Raw genomic sequence first — 10,182 nt, 5'->3', positions numbered from 1 at the left:
CCCCGGGGGCGCGGGGGCGTGGGGGGGCGGGGGCGCCGGCCTGCCCCTTCCCGCCGCCGGCTCCGCTCCGGGGACACGCACCGAGTGCCGGGACCCTGCCAGTCCCTTGCTCAGCCCTGCGTCCGCAGGCTCGGTCCTGCGTGGGGCACCCACTGGTGGTGTCCCGACCGGCTGTGCGCACACAGCAGAACTGCGGTGCGCGGCTTCGTTTCTAACCCTCAGATAATTTACAGGCTTTTATCCAGCCCTGGGTTGAAGTGCCCTTCGCAGAGCCCTCTGGGGCAGCGATCGCCTTTACCGTATCCCTTTGTCCTCTAAGGCCGGCAGCTAAACGGCCTTTGTGCTGATTAGTGTTTCTAGGAGCTGTCAGAGGGGTTGGGATTTGCCGGGAAGGGAAACCGAACTGCACCAGCCGCTGCTGCCCTGCCCTGAGCATTCTAGCCTGCAGTACAAATGACGAAGCCGTTTTCCAGCCGTACTTGACCAGTTTGCAACCACTTCATCACGCCCCCCACTTTGCTACTGGAAACATGTTGCTCTCAAGGAACCCGGGAGAGGATTTTTGCTTTGCAGAAGGAAAATTCGCTGCTGCTGTGAGGACTACAGAAAACACAGTGGGCCAGTGCCTCCCCGCGTTTGCATGTGGCCGGGCACTACCGAAGCTGGCAAAGGAGCAGGAGGAAGGCTCCTGTGGGGCCGAACCAGCCTGTCACAGGGCAGGGCACGGCTTGTCCGCCTGTACAGAGCTCCCAGGCCCCGGGCTGCGGCTGCACTGCGGTGCCCGTGCCAGCCAGGAACTGGCAGCACCAGAGGGTTAACAGCCAGATTTGTGCTTTTCTCACAGGAGCGAAAGCTCTCGCTGCGGAGTCTTCCCAGCTACTGCTCCCAGAAAGACGGAGATAACGCAGGTGTGCTGGCGTGCGCCCCGCTCAGCCTGACGCTTTAAGACACAGTCATACCAGGAGCTTGCCAGCCAGCAATGGCTGGTGCCAAAAGGACCAAAGTCTGTGCAGAATGGAGGAAAAGTTTTACATACAAAGTTCAACAAAAAGGAGATATATCCAGAAGACCATTGCCACGTGGAAAGCAGGAGAAGGGGACTTCTTGTGGGTACTCCTGGCCCTGCTGGTGTGTGTTGCAAACCTGGGGGGGTCTTTCTGGTCCCCAGAGGAGCTGCTGCCACCTCCCTTCCCAGGCTCGAGCCCCAGAGAGGCCAAAAGCAAACAAGGGCCATTGGAGATTGCCTGGGTGGCCACTGTGCTGTGCCCGTGCAAGCAGCCAGTGCCTCTGAGAAGGCAGCGATGGTAACCCAGAGTTTTGCAAGGGTCCTGCAGCCCTGCCTGGGCACCGGTGCGGTCCCCACTGCCAGGCCCCTGCGGGGCTCCCACGTAGCACGACTGGCCCCAGCTGGATCACCTCCATCCTGCTGCAACCCATGTTATCACCGTGGCTGTAAAGATAAAACCACTTACCTGAGGCTGCTGTATCTATATCTCACCCTTCCCTTTCCCTTCTCTAACACCACCATTGCAGCAATGGGGCAGCTGGGACTAAGGCACAGTGACCACCCTCAAAAAAGGGTCTCAAGCCATGCCCCAACCCTGTTCCCCTGTTACATTTTGCTCTTGCTCACTCCAATTAGCAGGACTGGGCTTGGTAGGGCTCCTTTTTTTCTCCTCTGTGTCATACCAGCCTTTCTGTTGGTGTTTTAACCCGTAGGGAAGCCACAATGCGTACGGCTTACAAAGACAAGGTTCCTCGCTGGGAGTGCTGTACCAGATGGCTGATGTGAAGTGCACTGCCAACTACTGCAGTACGGCTGAATTGCCCTTTGAAATACAGTGTTCTTTGATTGAAAAGGATCTGTTTTTACTTTTTGGTTCTTTTCAATCAGACAGCGTGTGACCAGGCCCATTCTTGATATTATCTCCCATTTCAGGTCTCAGGCACGCAAGGAGCAAGAGGCACCAGCTGCCCAGCTAGCTCCACCAGTAACACCTTTCTGATGCTATCTTCTCCCAGTACCATACCTTTTATTGCTTTTTTTTTTAGCTGCTGATTTTGGAGCTGCTTCACAAAATCCAGGAATCACTGTTGCAAAACAAGCAGGAACATGGGAATCGCAGGTTTTGCCCTACAAGACAAGGGCAGAGCCAGAGCAGAGGGGGTCCCTGTGAGCAAATCTCACAGTTTTTAGGAAAAGCCTACACCCAGAAAAGCTCCTGGGAATAGGTAAGGCACAGATTGTGCCATGGGGATGGATGATCTGCTCAGCTTTCTTCCTGCCCTGTTTTCTCCCACCTGGGGGCTCCAGTTTCTCTGGACAAACTCTGCAGAGCCATCCCTGGACACCCAGCCACCCAGTTCTTGCTGGGGGCTGTGCCAGCATGCACAGCCCAGGGTTTCCCGAGCTGCCGCCTTCCTCCCGCCCACCCGCAGGGTGGTGTCTCCCATTATTTTCTGGGACAGTGGCAACACCCTGCCCTTTTCCTCCAGCTGGTGCTTCTTGCACCCGTGCACCCGCCTCCGCCTTTCCTCCTCGCAGGATGTTGCTGGGCAGAGCTCAGCTGCGGGACATTGTTATGCTGCAATATATTAACAGCAGAACTGGCTAACAACTACACGGGGGGAATGGTGGCTTGAGGCTGGTGACTGCTGGCCACGTCCAAGTGCTTTTCTTCCACCCTTTATTATTCCTAATTCTTTCCCAAATCAATGTGATGCTGCCCACAGAGGCCTCTGCCATTCCTTCTCGTTCTGCAACATGTTTAAAAGGTTAGCTCCCTTTCGAGCAGAGAAATACCCCCAAATATATGGCCTCACGCATACAAGCATTTATGGAGGAAGTTAAATTCTCTAATTGCTTGGCTGGATCAATACCAGGCTGCCAATGCCGCACCGGGCTGAGAAGCTGAACAATGCACAGCCCTTGTGTCCTTATGCGCCAGCCAAGGCTTATCAGCCTGTGTAGGGGCTAATAAAGTAGCTTTCAGAATGAGTCAGTAGACTTAAGGCTTCTTATGCAAGATTTCTGTCTGGGAATATTTTTGTGAGAAATGTTTAAAAAAAAAAAGGAGTGACGTCAGCCTTTTGCAGAAAGCAAATCCACTTAAAGGGGTTTTTGGTTGATTATTCACCATCATGAGAACACTGCAACGGGGACGGTAGATATGAGCGCTGTGCAGCATCGTACCTTTCTTCTGAAATAGCCGGGATGTGCGTGTTTTCACTCATTCCGTGCACTGGCATTCTCATCTGCATGGCTGCCGCATCCCGGAGCGCGTGCCAGGAGAGCTGAACGACCTCCCCCTTTGGCTGCACATAGGTCAACAGTTTTGTTTATGTCACACAGAAGGGCTTTGGTTTGTTTAAAAAATATACACTGTTCCCCTGGAAAACGTTCCTTCCTACGCTTCATCCAGCTGTCCCAAGGAGGAGCTTGGCCGCTCCTCTGCAGTCAAACACAACTATTCATCTGTACCCCAGGTTAAAACAATTCCCGAAGAGTAACTGGGGAACACCTGGAATTCTGTGCAGTCCACAAGCTCTGGCAGATGTGAGATGTTTTATTCTGATTTCACACCATCACTCCTGCAAACTCCAACTCATGGAGTAAAAGCACAAGAAAAGAAGCTCAAACCCCACGAAAAATGGGCGTACCATCTTAGGAAGAGAGGCCTGGTTACTCTGAATGCAAACACAAGCAGTAGGTACGGCTGGAAGTAAGCGCAGAAAATGTCTACTGAGGACCGTGCCTGCGGTATCTGATATGGGCAGGAAGCTGTGATTAGCTGCACACTGGAGCATTGTGTGGTTTTGTATAGGACCTGACTTCCCAGGTCATGAAATCAGATCCTGAGTTATTTTAAAAATGAGTTGTTATTTCAAATTATTTTTCAACTTTGTGTTTGATATGTCAAGTCATATTTATTTGGGTAAGCTATGTTTTGCTCGGACACCCACAGCGCGGCCATCGCTGCATTCCTGGTGCTCAGTGGGGGTTCTGGCTGAGAGCAGGTGCTGCCGTGGGGATGTTTGCACTGCCTGGCATCATCCTCAGGTACCAACACAAGTTTTATTTGGATTTTGCAGAGAAAGAGATGCCTATCCATGGCTCGTATGAATGAATGTTTGAATTAATGTATGTATGAATCCATAAATTTTTTCACTTAAAACCATCTTCACAAATTAGAAGTAAAATTAAACACCCTGTGGCAGTTTATCAATCAGAAAAATAGATGAACCTAGAAAAATAGATGAACTTTGCAGCATTTCCATAGGAACAAGCAGCGAGGGTATTTTGGATGAAGCAACGAGGTGAATTCCTGCATAAGACACACTCCCAGGGAATGCCCTGTCCTTGCTCTTCCGTATGTGCTAAGTGGATTCCAGTTTGGTTTTCTCCCCTGATTTCAGCTGCCACAGGATAGCAAAAGGCACGAGCAGCCTTGCTCTTGGGCCATTTACAGCCTGAGTCAAGACCAGAGCTTTAAATTCCAGCTGTGAGTCTCCCTGGGATCCAAAGCAAGAGCAGCACTGTAAGTTCTGGCAAAGCACTGTGTTTGCCAGATGGATGGCTGCTTTTGGCACCAGTTTCAGCTTCTGGATACATATATAATGCAGCAAGACATATATATACACATATATAATGCAGCACGACCTCTATGTACAGAAGAAAAATCATATTCTTCCAGACAGAGAGAGATGAAAAAAATGCCCTAGACGCAACTGCTACTACAAGCAACTGTTGCCTAAGTAGACTTTCAAATGATAAATTTTAATACAAATTTCAGGACAAGTCTTACATTTTTCAGCATATTTCTAGAGATTTCTCTGCCTAAAGACATCCCTCTGTCCGATTTGGACTGAACTGCTGCTGCGTGCTCTCTTATTGCTGTCTTTCCTCAACAACTGAGGTAGGTGGAAAAAGAAGATCGAAAAACTCAGAACAGGTTGTATCAAATGTCCTAGCCAATATTTGTATAATGCAGAACTTCTTTGCCTTCCATAGAGCTGCTGAATAAGGAAAATGCAATCCATGACGCAATCCATTGAATTCATGCTTTGACTTGAACAACTTGTCTCGGCTTTGCTTCGCTTGGTAGACATCATGGTAACGAAAGGAGAGGCTTAATGAATACTTCATCAATTGAGAAGAAACACTTCTATTGTCTTTTAAAACCCAGTAAATAGCATACCAGGTGAAGAAAATGTGTGGTGTGTTTGGAAACCTTTGACGTGGGAGGCTGGGTGCTGCTTCTGGGGACCTGGCTGTGACTGCTGAGCCAGGATCGGTGCTGCTGGCTGCGTAGCAATGCCATTTATGGTCACTTAGTCATGAAATCCCATCAAGTTATGGTGTCTGTGGCTTCTGAAAAACCAAACCTTTAACTATGTTGAGCCTCAGCTTCTCTATCTTTAATGTTACTGGCTGAGTGCTGGATTAGCGGATGAGTCTCCCTGCGGCGCTATGAGGATTAGCATCTGTACAGTGTTTTGAATGTGCTATAATTTTTTTTATGGCATTTGTTGCGCATGGCTTTTGTTGTAATGCACAATGCTGTCCTGTGTTTGGATAAGGCTATTACGTGCCAAAAACTTCTAAATATTTAAAATCTCCTGATAAATTTCTAAAGCTACCCAGGTGCTATAGCCCATGGCCCAGTTATTCCTTTTCCAAGCCATTGTCCTGACAACTCCCAAGCTTCGACGGCCCTGGGGTACAAACCCTCTGCAGCTTTGACAGAAGCCTTTGGAAAGGATGGAGGCATCTTGCTGGCTTTTCACCACACGTTTCTGCTGAGATGTGATGCATCTTCAAAGTCATTTGTGTGGGGTTAGTTGTAGTGTGGGAAAAAAATCAGTGCTTCTTGTGTATTACCAGCACCACTGAAATTTTTAAAAGATGATGTTTCTAGTTGAACAGATCCTGAGAGGCGATAACTGAACCACGATTTGCCAGTGGTAGAGAAAAGCCCTTCCACCTGCGAAGACTCAGCCCTGAATGCTCAGCAACGGTCGATTCCTGCTCTAAGCAAACTGCAGATGTTGGATTAACATTTGATATTAATTCTGATCTTACAATCAAAGCAAGCTATTTCTGAATAATGCATCAAGCAGAGAACACGTACAGCGTCCCAAATGGCCGGGATCTCTCATAAATAGCCCATGATTTGGAGGAATCCAAGAACATATCATCACATGAGACTGTGATAAAGTTGATCACCCCAAAGCAGAACTCAGACTTCATTAGTCACCCCATCATGCGCTGCCTGTCCACTGATGTCAGCGAGGGCCCACGCCACTGCTCCCCACACCCTTCTGCTTTTGCAAGCCAGGCTTAAACAGACCTTTCCTGAGTGAAACAGCCGGTGGGCAGAGCTGCTACTTCCCCCTACTATTAGGATGCTCCAAAAAACTAATGGCAAGTGTCCACTGCGGAGTCTCACAGTACACTTCCAGGGCCCCAAAAGATGTGGTAAATAATCTGTGCTGAGATTAAATTTCCATTAAGGATTATCATGGATTGCAGCAAGAGCAGCAGCAAACCTGTAAAGGCCAGCCAACTTTTATTTACCTTTACAGTTTAAACTATGGTCCTAATTTTTTTATTCCTGCCTACAAAGCAACTCCCTGTAAATTCACAGAGCCTAACACCATATTCTGGTTTGAGAGACATTCTTCAATGTCTTTTTGCTAAAAATAGAGAAACCAAATGCCATTACAATTCATTCCATTTGTCAAGGCTGCGTTTTCGAACGCAAAATATTCTGAGCAGTTCTAGGATAAAACAGTAAGTATGTGGCAGTGGAAGACCTCTGCTGCTGAATAAACAGGATCTTTTTGAGTCCAGCCTTGCAGTGAATTATCATAAAGAGGGAGGAAGAGTATTTTTAAAACAGTGGAAAAAATTCAATGCTGTGTTTTTGCAACTGCTTAAAGAGAACCAAAAAAGCAATGACAGTGTTCTTCCTTCCTTATATCTGCATCTAGTGAGCAAAGGAAGAGCCGGGATGGAAAGATCCTCATCATACAGGACAAATCAAAAGAAAAAAGTATCTGCCCCAGAGTATAGTGTTGAAATCTCCCTCTCTCTCTGCATATATACATACATCCACACAAACATCTACCCGTATAAATGTACACATAAGGTATTTCCGCAAGGCATACATTAGTTCATTTGTAATAATATACAGTACCAAGGCAGTATTCCAGCAAGTACAGATTCACGGGTTAGCTTGTTTTTATTTCTCTGCCTCCTGATGAAACTTGAAACACGTGTTCACTTGTGTTGAAGTGTCTTCCAACTTCATTTCAAAGGAAATCCAGTTTTTCAGGCCAAACATAACCCCAAGAAGAATCCAATCATGGAGCAGCACAGGGGGACTCTCTCATCGGCAGAGGAGGACAAGGCATTGATGCCAGAGCAGCTGCCCGGCACAGCGGTCACTGCCACAGCTGGCTGCCACACTTGTGTCCAGGCAGCTCCCAGACACAGTGCTTCTCCTGATCTCGAACACCCGTGCAGGCAATGGGGTGCACGCAGGGCCTGCCCCCCTCCACTGCCCGTCAACCAGAAACATTGCTCAGACCATGGCTGGGAGGGTCACCTGTGAATGGGAAGGAAGGAAGGAAGGAAGGAAGGAAGGAAGAAAGGAAGGAAGGAAGGAAGGAAGGAAGGAAGGAGGAAGGAAGGGAGGAAGGGAGGAAGGGAGGAAGGAAGATCTGTTCCTCAGAGCAGAAATTATTTTGCTTCTTTTCATTCTCTTCCCATAAAGCAGTCTTTGTTTCCCAATAATTGTGAAAGCAATCTGGATGCAAAAGGCCGAATTCTGTTCAAAAGCCCTGTGATGTGCAGGGAAGGGCAGCTGCGACATGGGCTGCTGCATCCAGACCACCAGCATCCCACCGACCCCACGTGGTCCCAAGCAGCAACAGCCCCAACTGTGCCGCTGCCCTTCTCCTGAGGCTGATGGGGTGAGCTGGGCTTACAGCTCTGTGCTAGCGTTTTCCTGAGTGCTGCACATCAGTTTTCGTGCCTCAATGCTCCTGGTGGGATGGATGGACGGACGGATGGACGGATAGATGGATGGATGGAAGTGGTGCAAAACCACTTGAAGAAAACGCTGTCCTTATGTGTGCAGAGCATGTTGTTGCATAACATGTCGTTGGGATGAACATTTTCTTTGCTGGGTCTATGAAAAAAATGACCTTTATTGAAAATTTTAGCTAAATATTTAAGTTAAAAATTAAGATACTGATACTGATTCTGCCTTTTTCCTGTTCAACTTTCAGTGTGGCGTGGCCACAAAATGATACTAACGAGAGTGTGCATTACTGGATGCGGGAGTGGAAAGGAACTGAAATTAAAATGTTGTAAGCAATCAGCTAATCTGGACGTGGAACGGTTGCTAAAGAGTCCCAACCCAGGCCAAAGTCAATAAGCAATTAACATCTATAACAAGACAAAGTATAGGATGATGGGAGAAAGGCCCTTGAAAAAAGGCTCAGCTCCATGTTTCCAGCCTGCTTTTCCCTGGGCTGGACCAGCCTGTGCTGATGGCAGAGAGCTGCTCGCAGAGGCACAACCTGCCCCAGCTGGGGCACCTCTACGGCCTGTTGCCAGTTTTGCTCCGTAAATGAAATCTCTCAGTTAAAGTCAGTTTTTATTTTAATCCTTTTTGCTGCTTGGCTCAATAATTTGAGGAAAGGGCAGTGGCTGCTGTGCCATGAGATACACCTCATCATTTCAGTATATTAAATCTGATCTTTGATTTCTCTGATAGTTTTAAAACAGGAGGCGATGCTCCTTGGGGAGCAATGGAAGTTTAGGCGTAACTCCCACTTTACCTCACCTTCATCTTTGCTTCTTTCTTATTTTCTTGTGAACAAATTTATCTAATATAACTTAGATAGTCTGGGGGAAGGAGCTGTTAGGTCACTGGAGAGAAACCACAGTGCCACGGTTTAGTAAAGGCATTACAATAAAATCCTTGAAAGAAAATAATTGGAAATCTGTCTTCTAATTTTAGTGGGGAGTGGCTACGGCCATTTAATTAAATTAGACTTTATTGATTGTGTTTTAATGGATTTGTTTTGTCTGACAGACTCCCACATCTTTCAGTGGACAGCCTTGATGTAAATAAATACGCACGCATACACTTCGCTTGTATCAGTGGAGCAGCTCCTGGCAGCAAAGCCAAGACTGTAAGTGTGTGATCAGCCCCCAAGGGGAGGGTGAGTGGGTGGGCACAGGCTTCCCTCGGGGCAGGGACACACAGGGACACCTCGATGCAGCTTTCACTGACCTGGTAAGCGTCATGAGACGTCTCAACAAACTGCACAAAGTCAGCACGTAGCAACTGCAGCTGGGGTAGTTCTGTTGACTTTGCTGTCATCAAATGAGTCAGCGGCAAGTCACAGTCTTGTATGTCGGCAGGGAGTGGCACAACAGGAAATCAGTCACAAAAGTGGGGGAAAAAAGGAGAGAAACCTCTGAGAATTCAAGCCTTACTTGATTGCTTTTTGAAGTTTCTGTCTTCTTCAAATGGTTGATAAAATCGTGTGTATCAGTACAGAGGGTGCTATGCCTTAGCGGCGTGCTGCATCTTGTGCGAGCACATCAACCTCTGCTGACCCAGTCTGTACTTTGCACCGCGCTCCTGATGGCTGCAGTATTTTACAGGTGTGCAGATACGAATCCCTCCCAGCCCAGAGAGATCAGGCTCTGCTGGCCTCTGCCGCACAGGTCCGCGCTGTGCAGGCCCCAGCGCTGGGTCACCCACCCACGGCTGCATTTCCCCCTTCCCACTACCTGCTGGGTGTTGTTGCCTTTGCTATGTGAGGGATGCTGTGCTGCCCTGGGTGTGCGCAAGTGCAATGGGGGCTGCGCTCCTGGCTGCGCTATGGGTTTCAGTTGTGTTTGTGGTGCAAAGGGGCTGGCACCCCTGGCCATGCACTAGCGCCAGGTGAGTTGCACTCCTGCCTGTGCAGAAGTGCCACGGGGGTTGCGCTCTGGCCCATGCAGTGATGCAATGCAGCTTGCGCTCTTGCCTGTGCACTGGTGCCAAGGCGTTGCACCCCCGACCGTGCCCCGGTGCCAGGTGAGTCGCACTCCCGTGTGTGCAGCAGTGCCACGGGGGCCGCTCCCCGGCCCCGCCCCGCGCCACGGCCAGGTGAGGG

General features: G+C 48.8%; 1 protein-coding gene across 1 annotated transcript in view; it reads left to right on the top strand.

The window, feature by feature from the left end:
* The window catches only part of FLNB (filamin B, beta), an 86,483-nt gene that overhangs the window by 3,195 nt on the left and 73,106 nt on the right, over positions 1-10,182 (top strand). The gene's annotated exons all lie outside the window — the stretch shown is intronic.

This window comes from Pygoscelis adeliae, unplaced genomic scaffold (genome assembly GCF_000699105.1).
Source record: "Pygoscelis adeliae isolate BGI_AS28 unplaced genomic scaffold, ASM69910v1 Scaffold404, whole genome shotgun sequence".
In the NCBI taxonomy this organism is placed as follows: Eukaryota; Metazoa; Chordata; class Aves; order Sphenisciformes; family Spheniscidae; genus Pygoscelis; species Pygoscelis adeliae.
This window is presented reverse-complemented; position numbering and strand designations above follow the sequence as displayed.